The following is a 17,791-nucleotide window of genomic DNA, read 5'->3' on the forward strand; positions in this document are numbered from 1 at the left end:
CTCGGAGGCACCATAAGCCCTCAGCTCGGCCCAAAAAGCCTGAATATGAGGGCAGTGCCAAAAGCAGTGCATCAAATCAGCTATCGGTGCAGAGCACTTCATGCATCCTGCTGAGTCAGATAAACCCATCAAATGACTCCTCTTTGGAGAGATATAGGCTCTATGTAAGATCTTATAGGCCATTTCCTGGTATAAACTGGTTGGAATAATTTTTAAATAGGCTGTAAAACTATCCATGACATCGTCAGGAGACATAGCAGGAATTTGGGAGGACCATCTCTGAATCTGGGGTAGGTCAGAGGTGGGTATATGTTCTATACGTATGCGGGTGTAAATAGATGAGATGGAATACGTCCCAGAGCGCAAGAGCGTGTCTAGGGAGTTAGTAAAGTCTGACGGGTGTAAGTGTGAGAGGACCGATTGTATGTAGTGCGAGGCCTGGAAGAAGAAGAATATGTGGTGAGGGTTGATGTCGAATTTAGCCAGTACATCAGCGAAGGAGAGTATCTTCCTCCCTGGGTCCAGGAGGTCAGCAATCTGTACAATTCCAGCCTCGCGCCAAGCGGTGAAGGGATAAGAGGCTTTACCATTCTGAAACTGCAGATTACTGACCAAAGGTAAAAATAATGAGTGGGTATATTGTAGCTGCAGATATTTTCTAGACAGCCGCCATGCTATTATGGTGGAAGTCAAAAGTGGGCTATCGATGTGCAAGGACAGTAGTTCAGATTTAGTCGCATGGAGAAGAAAGTGTAAGGATAGAGGGGCACAGAGTTGGGAGTCAATCATCCAGTCGGTAAAGAATGAGGTACCTCTAAGCCAGTCCATAGCGAAGCGTAAAAGACATGCTCTATTGTACTGCTCTATGTCCGGCAGATTTACCCCCCCCCCTTCCCCTCTGAACCGTCTGGGACAATTTGAAAAAGCTTATTCTGGGACGTAAATTGGCCCAAATAAATTTGGAGATGGACGATTTAAGGGTAGACAAGTCAGATTTCGAGAGCATTAACGGAACCATCTGGAGGACATAGAGCAGTTTGGGAAAGCTAGCCATTTTAACTAGGTTGCATCGTCCCATCAAATTGAGGGGTAGTGTTTGCCAGAGCAGTAGTTCAGTCTGAATTTTGACAAGAATAGGACGTATATTGTCAGAATAGAGACGGGTGGGGTCAGAGGGAAGAAGAATCCCAAGATATGTAATATGTGTAGGAGCCCAACGAAATGGAAAAGGAGCATCCCAGCCCATGGTGACTTGAGGAAATATGGCTAAAGCCTCTGATTTATCATAATTGATGGAGAAGCCAGCAAAGGACGATAAATATTCAATAGCATCCTGCAATGCCGGAAGAGTGTCTCGGATTGGAAGTGAGAAGAAGGATATCATCTGCAAATGCCATCAATTTAATCTCTCTGTTGCCTATCTTGATACCCTTGAAAATAGATAGATTCAGGAGAAGAAGGATATCATCTGCAAATGCCATCAATTTAATCTCTCTGTTGCCTATCTTGATACCCTTGAAAATAGATAGATTCAGGAGAAGAAGGATATCATCTGCAAATGCCATCAATTTAATCTCTCTGTTGCCTATCTTGATACCCTTGAAAATAGATATATTCAGGATATATCGTAAAAAAGGTTCTAGAGCTAGGTCGAAAAGGAGGGGGGAGAGAGGGCATCCCTGTCTAGTTCCTCTCTCAAGGACGAAGGGAGGCGAGGGAACGTTGTTGACTACTACCTGAGCAGTAGGGTGACTATAAAGGGAATCGATGAGGCCACGGAGATTTTCGCCAAATTGTTGATGGAGTAAAACTCTAGTCAAGTGGGGCCAAGCAATCATGTCAAAAGCTTTTTCCGCATCTAGGTTTACCAGTATGTTATCTGTGAGATTGTGAGTGCGCGAGTGAGTAATGGCTGCCAGGGCAGCTCTAATGCCCTGAACAGATTGTCTATTTTTAATGAAGCCCATCTGCGCAGGTGATATAATACGTGAAAGGCAAGGCTGTAGTCTGTTGGCCACAAGCTTTGTGAGAAATCAAGAAATAGAGACACCAAGTGTCACCAGGCGCCAATCAATTGCTCAGTAATAAATACTAAACTGTCGGCAGCTTTTCTATACCAAAGGGGCTACTCTCCCCCTTCAAAAACAAACACTACCACAAGAAAAGAAAGCGCTGACAGAATATATTTTAAAATGAATTTATATTTTTATTTAGCTGTTTTAACTTGCTATAGTAAGATATATACTGTTTAAATAGCTCACTGTGAACCAATTACACTAACAATATTTAAAACAATAAAAACAATATTTAATTGTTCTCTGGCTCAATACATCCTTTACCTTTACCAATCATTACAGAAAAAATTGTTATTTATAAAATACCAGCATGGTGTCAATATACTGTTTATATAACAACCAATTCCTCATCTGGTTAACTTGCGGCATGCAGATACTTATTTCTTACTAGCAAACCATGATTTAATGCAGATAGTCCATACTTTCAAGATCCAAATTGCTATAGGACCTTTCTTGCCAGGTTTAGCGATTTTGCAATTTGCCAAGCAAAAAGAAGATTGTTGGTTAATTTGCCAAGCGTAGAAACATTTGTATGCAATTCAGTTTGAAACAGTTCCTGTATGTATTTAGCAAATGTTATTTTGAGCATGCAGATAAAGGTGATTAGTAAGCAGGATTTTTTTTAAAAGGTGCAATTGCAAATAAGCATGGCCATGCTTTTTTAATAGCAGATAATTTACCGCATCCTCACTATGGGTAGTATACTTCAATCCTCTCCCGGCTCTGGTGCTTTAAACCGATGGTATGAGCCTTATCCGGAGTTGTAGCCCGTCCCAGTAGTGTGAGGTATTGCAGCGGATTCTGTCAGTGAGGTCCCACCAAGCAGTTAGATTGAGACGCGTTTCCCCACCTTACAGGCAGCTCTGTAATTCAGTGGCTTCCTCAGTCAGTGTCTTTGTGAGAATTTTGAAATCCTGGTTAAGCAAAGAAATCGGTCTATATGAGCCGGGTGAGAAAGGATCTTTACCAGGTTTTGCTAGAACTATAATAGTGGCTTTGTTGAATCTGATTGGAGTGTGCCTAGAGGTGAGAATGTAGTTGTAAAGGGATATTAGGGTAGGGGCCAACTCGTCATGAAGTATTTTATAGAACTCCGCACCAAAACCATCTGGACCAGGGCTTTTGTTATTTGGTAAGGTTTTAATAACATCAAGCACCTCCTCAACCGTAACCGGGGATTCTAGGGAGTCCCTCTCCTCCTGGGTCAATATCGAGAGGGAGGCTTTCTCCAGAAAGGAGTGGTTTGCCTCTGGATCATCAGGACCCTTGGTATATAGCGACTGGTAGAAATGTCTAAATTCGGTGCAAATAATTTCGGGATCAGTAGTCAATATGCCGAAGCTATGGACTGCATTCACCCACGTGCGGGATTTAGGGCCCTTGATTAGGTTGGCCAATAATTTGCCCGATTTATTACCCCATCTATGAAATCTGTTCCGTTGGTAATCGTAGGATAGTTGGGCTCGCTCTGTAAGAAACGTATCGTAGATGATTTTGGCAGAGAGATAGGCCTCTTTGTGTGCGGGGGTATCATGTTGGGTATATTTACGATATGCTGAGGTAAGAGTGGCACTTAGGGTCTGTAATTGAGAAGAGAACTTCTTCCTTTTAGAATGAGTATAAGACATTACGTGACCCCGGAGGACGGCCTTTGCTGCACCCCAGAATATTGTCGAATCCGAGCACTGATCACTGTTGTCTACATTGTAGTTAAGCCAGGATTGCTTTAAATGTAAGAGGAATTCAGTGGAGTGGCGGAGATAGGCGGGGAACGCCACCTAGGAGTACTACGTGCAGGTAGAGTTAATTGGATGTGGAGAGAGATCGGGGCATGGTCAGAGATTATGATGTTCTCAATAGAGGTGTGAGTAACCCTGGGGAGAAGGCCAGTGGAGGTAAAAATGTAGTCAATCCTAGAGTGGGAGGAATGAGGATTGGAATAGAAAGTAAAGTCTTTTAGAGTGGGATGAAGGATGCGCCAGGGGTCTAATAGGTACAATTGTGTGCAGAAAGAGGAAAGTAGTAGAGTGTGGGGTGTATTAGAGGAGGCACTTACCCCGGATCTATCCATGGATGGGTCAGCTACCAAATTGAAGTCCCTACCGATAATCAGGTTTGTACTACCCCAACTGAGGATGGTCGTTAGTAGATCTGCAAAAAAGGAATCAGGTGAAACAGTGTTATTGACAATGAGGTCTAATAGTAAGAATCTACCCCCAGGATCACAAAGTTTTCTCAGCACAGAGTATTGTAAATTGGTATGTAATAGTATCGCCACCCCCCTAGATTTGGAATGATACGGGGATGAGATACAGTCTCCTATCCACGGGGCACGTAGGGTATGTCTAGGGTCGTCCAACCAGTGCATCTCCTGAAGGAAGACGACATGGGGGGACATGCGTTTCAGGTGGGACACCATCTTCTTTCATTTGACTGGGTGATTTAGGCCCTCTACGTTCCAAGAGACGATTCGGAGTGATGTGGTATCTGGCACTCCGTCTACAGGAAATAGTGGGTGGGCGTCAGAGGACATATCAGCCCACCCCCACCGGACAAAACATTAGCAGAAAAATGTGAAGGGTAAAGCAGGGTCCCACCCCATCCCAGCGAGCGGGGGAGGGTTTCCCCATTGGAGGGTAGGGGTCCCGATCTAGGCAGGTAAATCTAACATAACTTATAAACATAAACAGAGACAACAGAAAATAACAAGACAAGGATAACAAAACAAGTCTCGAGTGTGGAATGGTTACACTCAAGGCAGTTCGCAAGTGAGACCCAAGAGCAGGCTCGGGTAATGGAGGGTCACGAGCAGACAGGAACAGGCATCATTCATGTGTTGGTAAGAGAGAAATGCCGCCCGCCTCTCCGGGATCATCAAAGATTTGCGGCTTGCCATCCTCGAAGACCCTAAGGCGAGCCGGGTAGAGTAGAGAGAATCTGATCTTTGCCTCAGATAGGTGTTTACAGCTAGGAGCGAACTCTTTGCGTCTTGCAGCTACTGGCGTGGAAAAGTCCTGAAAGATGAGGAGGCGATCTCCATTGATTGAGAGGCTACCAGCCTTGCAGTAGTGGTCAAGGAGTCTTGATTTGTCCGCATAATTAAGGATCCTCATTATGACCGGTCGAGGGCGTCCAGAAGGATTTCTGCGCTCAGGCCCCAATCTATGGGCTCTTTCGATGATGAGGGGAGTCTCTTCAGATCCATAGAGAGTTGTTTTGGGATGTCTGATGAAAGGACGTCCAGGAGCTCAAGACCTTTTATCGACTCTGGGATGCCTATGACCCTTAAGTTGTTACGTCTGCTGCGATTTTCGAGGTCATCTAGCTTGTCCGAGAGGGCAGAGACCTCTAAGTGTTTGACCTGTAGGGAGTGCTGCGCCTCTTCCAAGTCGTCCTCTAAGGTTGATATCCTCTGCTCCGCTTCGTCCAGGCGAGTGGAGTGTTGACTGAGTAGGGTCGAGGAGGATTCTATAGCTTCCTTGATGCCCGCCAGCTTTTTGTCGAGAAGTGGTCCTAAGACCGCTAGTAGGTCCTTGTGCTTCATCTTGGGTTGTTTCACAAGTGGCCGTGATTTGCGAGGGCGCTGAGATAATGAGCATGTGGTCGAATGGTCAGAGTCAGATGAATCGACACAGGGAGTATCTTCTCGGGTATCCTGAGTAGTGCCCATGGACATTACGGGCAGAGGTATCAGGAACTTTTCCATGCAGGGGTAGTTTATGAGGGCAAGAATTGTGGCACAGAGAGCTCAGGTAGTAAAGGATATAACGGGTCTCACTTACAAGGCGTATGTATTTAAAGCAACCCCATTTCGGTCACTTGTCTCGGGAGGTGAGAGAGGTGCGAGGTTTCCCCAGCTGGGAGCAAAGACGATGCAGGGTATAGCGTATTAGGTTAGTGAAAGAGGTTAGCTGGCTGGCTGATAAAGTCAGATATGGTAAGGGGGTCAGCAGGATAGGGTCAATGGCAGCCCTGCATTGTGTAGGTGAGGTGGGATAAATGGGGTGACAGCTAGGCTTCCTTTATGCAGACAGGTGGTGGCAGCATGGGGCAGCCGGGTGCCAAAGTGAGCACAGGCCCCGCAGCCAGGGTCCGTTTCGTGGCCCAGCAGAGAGGGGGTAGAAAGGAGACTCCGGTAGCAAGGGCTTTCCAAACTCCTTTTATAGCGGTCACCCGGTGTCCTACCGTCGAGATGCAGGCTAGAGAGAGAGTGTTGCAAAATGAAGGCAGCCCGTTATCTGTAGGGCCAGCACGGAGGATCGGGGGCGCAGGCAGGAGGGCTCCCTCCGGCAGCGGGAGCAAGGTACCTGCTGTGGGGCCAGCGGCTGCGGGGTTGCTCCTCGTGTTAGAGAAGCTGCAGATGCTCTCCCTTTTGCAGCGGTCCGTCCCGAGGCGTAGCGATCAGGTGTCTGCGCCACAGCTCCGGCGATGAGGTAAAGTGGCGGCCGCCCTCACGGCGGTCCTCCGATCCGGGGTCCGGCGGCTGCAGGGCACGACGGGTGTATCAAAGCCCGGTAAGGCCGCCCAGAAGTGCCGCGGGGACATCAGGTGGACTGGAGGATGTAGGCACAGCAAGTTTGGGTGCCGGCGGGCCAGCTTCAAAATCGAGGCCCCGGCTTCGGCTTGGGGACCAGGCCGCAAATCCGCGGGAGCCTCAACGGCGCTCCCCGATTCTGCGGTTCAGGCCAGTCACGGGCAGGGGGGGTCATGAAAGGACTTGAGGGGGCAGGACAGTGAAAAGGAGCGGGTCTGGGCAGCAAGGAGGGCAGGAAAGATGTTATTTAAGCAGGAGCTCTGAGAAGCTGCGACTGCTCTCCTCCATTGCCAAGCCACGCCCCGCGGTTGTCATCTTTAACACTCACTGCTCTGCAACCCAGCAATCCTGTGTAGTTGGTACTGCTCCTTAACCTAGCAATCCCATGTAGCTGGTACTGCTCCGCATCCCAGTGTTCCTGCAATAGCTAGTACTGCAACATCTCAGTGTTCCTGCAATAGCTGGTACTACAACATCCCAGTTTTCCTGCAATAGTGGGTACTGCACATCTTATTGTTCCTGTTGTCATCCATCCCAGCGTCTAAGTCCCAGCAATCCTGTGTAACTTGTACTGCTCCGCATCCCAGTGTCTAAGTCTTAGTAGCTGGACTTGTCCCAACTATCCTGTGTAGCTGGTACTACACTGCATCCCACCAGTGTCTATGTCCATGTAGCTGGTTCAGCTCTGTAACTTAGCAATCCTGTGTAGCTAGTACTGCTCTGCATCCCAGCATCTAAGTTCATGTGGCTGGTACTGCTCCACAACCCAGCAATCCTAGTTTTTTTCCCAGTTTCTGCCCAGGTACTCCAGACTCTAACCCAGCACCTTAGTCTAGCCTGAGTTCACAATGAAACACATCAGTGACAGATTTGACTCATTGCATCAATTGGGTATTCACAAGGAATTTTAACTGGCAATTTAATATATGCCCTAAACAATGTTGGCATTGATAATGTCGATATTATCTTAGACCGAAAAGCTATACCTCTAGATACACTATTACCATGGAGCCGCTATGGCCGCTAGACTGGATACACGTGCTACGCACTTTGTACGCTATTTGCGTACAGAATCCTGCACGTGGTACGTACTTGGCGTACACACGTCGCGCTGAGTGTACAGAGTACACACAGCGTGCGCACACACAATTGATAACCTTTAAACCTTGTTAATGATACAATGCAATGATATGATTATACTTTAAACCCTTAGCAGCAAAGTACTGCAACGATGTTATACCTTAAACCTTAAGTAGCGCTGACGGTATAAAGTACCCGCAGTGCGTACACCTTATCAATGCCTATACACCTTATACAGATAAATACACTCTAAGACCCTTGCAGGAAAGTGAAGACACAACACTGATTTGTAGTTGAAACCACAGGGTTCTAAGGCCACCGTGGATTAATTCCAAAAGGTAAAACAGTACAAATCATACACTACAGGCTAACAAGATAAATCTAAACAGAATAATGGCTACAGAGAATGTACATACGTGAGAATGTTCGCAAGCGCAACCCGGCCGGTCCTCCGCTAGTCAGATAGAAAGCGTTCAGAGTCTTCTGACCGGCCAGGCAACAATGGGCTTTTTATACACAACATGCATACACAATACAATGGTCACTGTAATCTCATTGTCCATTGGACACAGGGATGTGTCTTTACATTACAGAAGAGGTCATAGGTGGATTTGAATAGATGGGCGATGTCTTTCCCCAACTGCTCTTGTGGGTGGTATCCTCTGGATTCCCGCCGCATACATAATATACAGTAAATACAGTTAATATCTATATTCTGCTTTTGCACGTAACTATACGCAGGAACATGCGATCTTTCTCTAACCAACACCGGAATGTTACCCTCAAAATACCCTACAGCTGGATACTAGACATCACCTTCCAACCTTTATCTGACCCTTCCTATCATGCAAAGGCGAATCTCTTAGTCCAGGAACTGTTTAAACTATTAATACTCGCTGACGTGGTCTAGGGGAGCTATATCTAAAATGTACACTATTTGGGTTAAATATGTAATGTTCTAATAACCCTCTATGCGTTCACAAACTCTACCATAAATGCACATACCACGCGCTAAGGCGCATGGCCGTGGAAAGCTCCTTTACGCAAATTGCGGATATGTGCACGAACGGCAGACTGAGTGCACGCGCAGCGGGCATGTACATTGGGTTAGTACATGGGGCATGCATTACAATATTTTTCGACTTTGACAGTCCACCCTTTGGCAGTCAACAATAACTGCCACTATCTAAACATTAAACAGAAAAATATACCATACAATAGCTACAGATGATTGGATGGTTGGAGGAGAGGTGTAGGCGGGAAATGGATGACCTAGTGGGATAGTAAAAGCATGTATGTATGAAATCCGTCTGAGGGGCATGTATCATCGTGCCGTACATGTTCTAGATAAGCTTCGAGGTATTGTGAACTATACATTAAATCCTTCTTATCCCGTATTAAGGGTCTGTAAGTGGGCCAACAAACACTACCGAGCTCTTTTCGGCTTCTTGTTCCAACAAATGGGGTGCACATTTAGTTGATGATACATGGAGGGGGGGAACATATGTGAATGCTAATATATGGGTATTACCTATCGACTATGTGTGAAACTACCTGAAGGTTGTAGAGATGAAGATAAGACACGTATCACAAATACATTCACATAACATTTGTGCAATCGTTCTTGGGTGTTGGTTGAAGTCTTGTCCGGAAGGTGTATCTTTGCTGAAAGTGTTAATCAAAGTCTTTTCTGGATGGATGTATTGTTCATCAAAAGTCTTTTCCGAATGGATGTATTTTTGCTTGAGGGAAAACAAAGGAGAAACGGGTGAAAGAGACGGACCATGGAATCACGTCTTATCACAACATTGTCTCGATTGATGGGTCATAAATTAAATCAGTTTGTGTAACAATGCCCCCGCTCCTCAAACTCATCACTTTGGTACCACGCTTGCACCGCATTAAAATTCGAACACATCTAAATATCAAACCAATCATTATGACAACTCCCAGGATGCAAAGGAGAAACTTTCCTACACTCACGATAACATTTTGAGCCCATTCTCCTAAACCTGAGAACCAATTTCGTGGGTTCAACCATGAGACCCAGCCGGTCAGTTCATTACTCACAGCAGTAAGGGTAAGGTTGTGTCTCCTTCGGAACTCCCACTTCAATTGCAAGATATCGTCCATCTTTTGATCTATGACCTCGGTTGGGTCATCAGTGCTGTTTGTGATGTACGTGCAACACTTCACACCATACTGAGTTGCCAAGTTGACGCAGTACCCGCCTGTCACCGCTGTGATATAATTTAGAACCATCCTGTGCTGGATCAGTTCCGTTTTGTAAGCTTGCAACTCCCTCCCTGTATACCTGAAGGTGTCATACATCTCGGTGATATTATCTATCAGGTTCGCTAGCGCATGAATATACCTATAAATTTATAATTCCTCTGGCGGTACAGGTGATATCTAACGCGAGTAGGAATTGAATCCCGGTGGATTCGTGTATCAAATCAGAGGCTGCGTGCTCTGTCCTATCTATAAGGTTTCTCTTAACGATGTGTTCATAGTGAGTATGAGTGTAAGGAGCTTGAGCATTGCGGTGAAAGTCTTTCATCTTATTATGGGTTATGTTCATAACTTCTGGCAACACTCTTCCAATGTAACACAATCCCTCTGAGTTTGGGGCAAGCCACTTATACGCCTTCCTCCCGCATATGAAATATGCATCATCGGGGAGAACATATGGGACAGAATATGACATTACCATATTGCAAACCTTCCAAGTGAAAAATCCTATCCCTAACTCTCTCATCTGTTCAGTACACGTATCAGGCTGTATGATATGCGCACAGTACCCTGGTGATACCTCTCCAACCCGCATGGTCCTACTTCCTAGATGTTAGGGTCTCCTGCCCTGTGCTGCCACGTCGTCATGGCAACCGGGAGACAAGTGCTAGCGGAGTAACCTGAGCGCAGCTGATACTCCGGTTCGGGTCTTTTGCTGTGCAGTGGTTACAGGCTCTGTGCACGGCAGGGGATCCGGTGCTGGTTTTTGTGCTCACAGTTTGTGAGGTCTGAGTGGGGCGTGGACAGCACCTGCTTTATAAGGCCTCTTCTCAGGTTAAGCAGATGCTGCTGAATCTTTGTTGGTTAGTCAGTTCCTGAAAGTTAGCCAGTACTGTGTAGTTTTGTATTTGTTGTTGCTTACTGCAAATAGGCCTGGGGATTTGGTACTACACTCTGCCAATCCAGACCTAGCAGTAAGACTGGAGTCAGTCGTTTAGCCTGCTGGGGTTCTTTTGCTACTCTGTGAACTTAGCAGGTTTGCGGCTGTATTCTCAGACTGCCTGCCTAAATCCTGTCTCACTGTGCAAGGTGTTCAGGTATTCAGTTTAGTGGCAGTAAGCTGAACCTGTGCACTGCAAGTGATGATTAGGATTGTGGAGACTCTCCTTGTGTCTATCATTCCATCTCTGACCAAGGAGTTTACTGCCACACCCGTTGGTAACCCTTTAGGGTTTTGCTGTTGCCCTTAGCAACAGCATTTCGGGTTCTCTACGTATTAAAACACAACATCTTGCTTTTTTCATCTGAGCATTCCTAATAATAGGGAGACACCCAGTTTCTTAGCCTCTGGGCTTCTCTGTTCACTTTGTGTTTATTTTGTTACCCTATCACCTTCTGTGTACGTAATGTCATATTCCCCAGTCTGTCTGTGAGTTCATTTGTTTTGCATCCCTATCCGTTCAGACACCAGTACATTCCTGCAGGCACTGGTGTGCATAACAGTTCAGACACCAGTACATTCCTGCAGGCACTGGTGTGCATAACATATTCAGCAGCCTAATACTCCTGTTGAAATTTTGTGGGAATATGGAGCATACCCCTCAAAATACGTTGCAACAGGTGGTCGATCAGGTGCAGGTACTGACTCGACAATTTAATGATTTGTCCATTAAAATGCACACCTCCCAGGCCACTGGCGGAACTCCCGCAGCAGCAGCACCTTCAGGGGTTAAGGAGCCGAAAGTAAATCTCCCGGATCGTTTTTCTGGAGATCGCTCGCCGTTCTTTTGTTTCAAGGAGAGCTGCAAGCTGTACTTCCGGCTTAGGCCTCAGTCTTCAGGGTCGGAGATTCAGCGGGTGGGCATAGTGATTTCCTTGCTACAAGGAGACACACAGGTCTGGGCATATGGGTTGCAGCCTGACTGTCCGTCGCTTAAAAGTGTTGATGCTTTTTTTACGGCACTGGGCATGTTGTATGATGACCCTGACAAGACGGCCTCAGCCGAGGCTCAGATTTCGATCCTTAAGCAAGGGCGAAGGCCAGTTGAGGTTTACTGTACGGAGTTTCGGAGGTTGGCCCATGATACCCAGTGGAATGACCCAGCCCTGAGACACCAGTACCGAAGAGGTCTTTCTAACCAGATAAAAGACCAACTAGTACAATATCCCTTGCCTGATAGTTTGGATCAGCTCATGCAGTTATCCATCCGGGTGGATAGGCGGCTGAGAGAGCGTAGGCTTGAAAGGGAGACCGAGGTTTCCTTCTTTCCCAAGGGAACCTCAGACTCTGAGGAATTTTCCGAGGAGCCTATGCAGATTGGGGCTACCCGCCTCTCCTCGCGAGAGAAGACGCGGAGGAGACAGCAGGGGTTGTGTTTGTACTGTGGGAATAAAGGTCATGTGGTAGTATCATGCCCAGAAAAGCCGGAAAACTTCAGGGCCTGAGGGTGATGGGAAATATCCTGTCAGGCCAGAAGTCAGAATTTCCCAAGAAGACTTTTATCATTCCGGTGACCTTGAAGATCCTCGGTCAAACTGTCAAGACTGAGGCCTTTGGGACAGTGGGGCCGACGGGGTTTTTATGGACCGCCAATTTGCCCTGAAACACTCTGTTCTCTTAGTACCCTTGGCATCGGAAATTGAGATTTGTGGGTTAAACGGGGAACCATTATCCCAAGGTAAAATTACCTCTTGCACTAGCCAGATTTCTTTGTTTATTGGAGCCACACACTCTGAAAAATTGTCCTTTTATGTGACCGTCTGTACTTTTGCCCCATTGGTGTTGGGGTTACCCTGGTTAAGGGCCCACAATCCTCAATTTGACTGGGTCTCTGGGGAGATTCTTAGTTGGGGTACTGATTGTTTCAGGAGTTGCTTGAGCCTTCCAGTCAGGCTCTCGCAGCTAAGTTTGCCAGGATTGCCAGGGTGTTATGCAGATTTTGCGGACGTGTTCTCCAAAAAAGTTGCAGAGGTACTACCTCCCCATCGCCCCTATGACTGTGCCATTGATTTGTTGCCAAATGCTAAGCTTCCCAAGAGCAGGTTGTACTCCCTGTCACGTCCTGAGACTCAGGCTATGGCAGAGTACATTCAGGAGAACTTGGCTAAGGGATTTATCAGACCTTCACAGTCTCCAGTTGGGTCGGGGTTCTTCTTCGTGGGTAAAAAGGACGGTTCGTTGCGACCCTGCATCGACTTCAGGGAATTGAACCATATCACGATTAAAAACTCATACCCACTGCCTCTCATTTCGGTCTTGTTTGACCAGCTTCGTACTGACACCATTTTTTCTAAGATTGACCTACGCGGGGCGTACAATCTAATCCGAATAAGAGAGGGGGATGAATGGAAGACTGCCTTTAATACCCACTCAGGGCATTATGAATATTTGGTGATGCCTTTTGGGCTCTGTAATGCCCCGGCAGTCTTCCAGGATTTCATGAACGATGTACTCAGGGAATATTTGGATAGATTCTTAGTTGTACACTTAGATGACATCCTAATCTTCTCCCATTCCCTGGAGGAACATCGGAAGCATGTACGCTTAGTCCTCCAGAAACTCAGAGACCACCGGCTTGGGGCAAAGCTGGAGAAGTGCGAATTTGAAGTTCAGCAAGTCGCATTTCTAGGATATATTATCTCCCCAGAAGGTTTCCAAATGGAGGGTTCCAAGGTACAGGCAGTCCTGGATTGGGTGCAGCCCACTAGTTTGAAGGCGCTTCAGCGTTTCCTGGGCTTTACAAATTTTTATAGACGATTTATCGCTGGATTTTCGTCTGTAGTGGCGCCCTTGGTGGCACTCACTAAGAAAGGGGCGGATGTTGCTCACTGGTCTTGTGAGGCTAAAGCGGCTTTTGCCCGTCTCAAAAGGGCATTTGTCTCCGCCAAGGTGCTGCGACACCCAGATCCAGAGCGTCCTTTTGTGGTGGAGGTGGATGCCTCTGAGATGGGTATTGGGGCAGTGCTCTCTCAGATGGGAGTGTCTGATAATCGCCTTCATCCCTGTGCTTACTTTTCCCGTAAATTTTCGCCTGCCGAGATGAATTATGACGTGGGTAACCGGGAATTGTTAGCTATTAAGGATGCACTCGAGGAGTGGAGACACTGGCTTGAGGGGGCTAAGTTTGTGGTCTCAATTCTCACCGACCATAAGAATCTGGCATATTTAGAGTCAGCGAAGCGTCTCAATGCCAGGCAGGCACGATGGGCTTTGTTTTTTGCTCGCTTTAATTTTTTGATAACATATCGCCCTGGGTCAAAAAACATCAAGGCTGGTGCGCTCTCGCGGAGTTTTGCTCCAATCCAGGAGACCACCGAGGAGCCGTTGCCCATTGTTTCCCCATCATGTATTAAAGTGGGCATTACCCAGGACCTCTTGTCATTAGTCCTTAGAGCACAGGAGCAGGCTCCTCCAGACCTTCCGGTAGGTCTTTTGTTTGTGCCTCCTAGGTTAAGACAGCGAGTGTTCCTGGAATTCCATGCCAAGAAGTCGGCAGGTCACCCGGGTATTGCCAGAACTCGGGAGTTGCTATCTAGGGCGGTGTGGTGGCCCTCAGTGGCTAAGGATGTGGATCAGTGGGTTCGGGCATGTGAGATCTGTGCCCGAAATTAGACTCCTAGAGGGGTTCCTGTTGGCCCATTACATCCACTCTCTATCCCATCTAAGCCATGGACCCACATTTCAATGGATTTTGTGGTGGACTTGCCCAAATTCTCGGGGATGACAGCCATCTGGGTTGTCGTTGACAGGTTTTCGAAGATGGCGCACTTCGTTCCACTGGTTGGGCTGCCATCGGCCAGACGCCTGTCTGAATTATTTATGCTGCATGTTGTGCGTCTCCACGGGTTGCCACTTGATGTGGTCTCTGACCGCGGATCCCAGTTTGTGGCCAAATTCTGGAGGGCATTTTGTTCCGATCTCCAGATTTCTGTCAGCTTGTCGTCAGGCTACCATCCGCAGTCTAATGGGCAGACTGAAAGGGTGAACCAGTCCTTGGAGCAGTTCCTCAGGTGTTATGTCTCCAAGTGTCAGACTGACTGGGTTGCTCATCTGTCCATGGCGGAGTTTGCCTATAACAACGCGGCTCACTCTGCTACAGGGATCTCTCCCTTCCTTTGTGTGTATGGGCATCATCCTAAGGCCAATTCTTTTGACCCCCTGGACTCCACGCCTGGTGGTTCCTCTGTGGTTTCTGTCCTTAGAGGTATTTGGAGGAAAGTGAAGAAAGCCCTTGTGTCTGTGTCATTGGTGACCAAAAGGGTTTTTGATAAGCGGAAAAGACCCTGCAGCTTCAAATTAGGAGACTTCGTCTGGTTGTCTACCAAGAATTTGAAGTTGAGACAGCCATCTCATAAGTTAGGCCCCCGGTTCATCGGCCCTTATAAGATCACCAGGGTAATCAATCCGGTGGCATTTCAGTTAGACCTGCCCCGTTCTTTGGGTATCAATAAAACATTTCATTGTTCCCTTTTAAAACGGGCGATTAGTAATCCTTCTTCCAGTGGAAGACCTTCTCCTCTTCTGATACATGGCCAGAAGGAGTTTGTTGTTGAAAGGATTCTTGACTCCAAGATGGTTCGGGGTCGGCTGTCATTTTTGGTGCACTGGAAGGGGTATGGCCCGGAGGAGCGGTCGTGGGTGCGCAGTTGTGATCTTCATGCCCCCAGACTGATACGCTCTTTCTTCTCGCAGTTCCCCGATAAACCCGGTGGTAGGGGTTCTTTGACCCCTCGTCAGAGGGGGGGTACTGTTAGGGTCTCCTGCCCTGTGCTGCCACGTCGTCATGGCAACCGGGAGACAAGTGCTAGCGGAGTAACCTGAGCGCAGCTGATACTCCGGTTCGGGTCTTTTGCTGTGCAGTGGTTACAGGCTCTGTGCACGGCAGGGGATCCGGTGCTGGTTTTTGTGCTCACAGTTTGTGAGGTCTGAGTGGGGCGTGGACAGCACCTGCTTTATAAGGCCTCTTCTCAGGTTAAGCAGATGCTGCTGAATCTTTGTTGGTTAGTCAGTTCCTGAAAGTTAGCCAGTACTGTGTAGCTTTGTATTTGTTGTTGCTTACTGCAAATAGGCCTGGGGATTTGGTACTACACTCTGCCAATCCAGACCTAGCAGTAAGACTGGAGTCAGTCGTTTAACCTGCTGGGGTTCTTTTGCTACTCTGTGAACTTAGCAGGTTTGCGGCTGTATTCTCAGACTGCCTGCCTAAATCCTGTCTCACTGTGCAAGGTGTTCAGGTATTCAGTTTAGTGGCAGTAAGCTGAACCTGTGCACTGCAAGTTATGATTAGGATTGTGGAGACTCTCCTTGTGTCTATCATTCCATCTCTGACCAAGGAGTTTACTGCCACACCCGTTGGTAACCCTTTAGGGTTTTGCTGTTGCCCTTAGCAACAGCATTTCGGGTTCTCTACGTATTAAAACACAACATCTTGCTTTTTTCATCTGAGCATTCCTAATAATAGGGAGACACCCAGTTTCTTAGCCTCTGGGCTTCTCTGTTCACTTTGTGTTTATTTTGTTACCCTATCACCTTCTGTGTACGTAATGTCATATTCCCCAGTCTGTCTGTGAGTTCATTTGTTTTACATCCCTATCCGTTCAGACACCAGTACATTCCTGCAGGCACTGGTGTGCATAACAGTTCAGACACCAGTACATTCCTGCAGGCACTGGTGTGCATAACACTAGAGTATACCTATACCGAAAATACCTTCCACCGTCGGCTATTTGGCGTATAAGTTCAGTGTCTACAAGTATCTGTCGGCTCTGTGTGAAAATGCCATGGTTTGGTTATTCCATGTCACTTCCCAATTTCCCGGCTTTCGGGAATTGGAAATGTTGAAACATACTAAGGATCTATCCACATGATATTGGTGGAGCTTCAAACTAGGGGGCCTAGAAATATTAAATTTCTTGTCCACCGGTCTCCCACCCCTTAATTCAAGTACCTCATCTATTGTTAAAGGATACGGTACTAGTCCTAACTTGCTCTGACCTTGAGGTACTTGTGAGCACACCCAGCATTCTGTTTGGTTTAATACCTTACCCACTAATGAGTGATAATCATTCAATGGATGAAGGTCCATGTTGATATTAAGGCTGGACTGACATCTCTGGATGCACCCATCCTCAACTATGTTTTCACAGTTTCTACAAATACAATTTTCCTCAGCCAATAACCCTTCACAGTGCCTCCTAGTTTCTTGCAAAGAAAAAAGAAAAGAAGGCTGCGCTTTGAGAGGAAATGAGCAATATCCACTAAATGTGTAAAATTAATAACAATTTATTAAAAAACACTATTCGCTTAAAAAACAGTGATATTATGTGCAATTACATTATACCATAAGCATGCTATGGAATTTGTAAAATTTTACCCAAGATGTTAATTCCGGACATGTGTCATATAGACTCTGAAGGATCTGTTCCAAATATTGCCCAAGGATGGTTTATATCCAATAATTTTCCACTATATAAGTCCCATTCAGATAGTACCAGAAGAGTCCTTTGTAATTTCCATAGACCGCTAGAGGGTTTTGGAAGGAATGAATGTCCCAAAAGTTTGTGGGTACCTCATGCAATGCGGTGGTTGGATGGTGCCTCTCTGGGATTCCTCTGGGTTGCTGGAAATTGTTGTGGGCTGGTTCAGATCCGGTTGGAGATAGTCGTGCTCAAAGCATGCAGTATCCTGGTAACTGACGCGTTTCGCTGCATATGCCTTGCAGCTTTTTCAAAGGTATATACCTTTGAAAAAGCTGCAAGGCATATGCAGCGAAACGCGTCAGAGAGGCACCATCCAACCACGGCATTGCATGAGGTACCCACAAACTTTTGGGACATTCATTCCTTCCAAAACCCTCTAGCGGTCTATGGA

This window comes from Pseudophryne corroboree, chromosome 9 (assembly GCF_028390025.1).
Source record: "Pseudophryne corroboree isolate aPseCor3 chromosome 9, aPseCor3.hap2, whole genome shotgun sequence".
In the NCBI taxonomy this organism is placed as follows: domain Eukaryota; kingdom Metazoa; phylum Chordata; class Amphibia; order Anura; family Myobatrachidae; genus Pseudophryne; species Pseudophryne corroboree.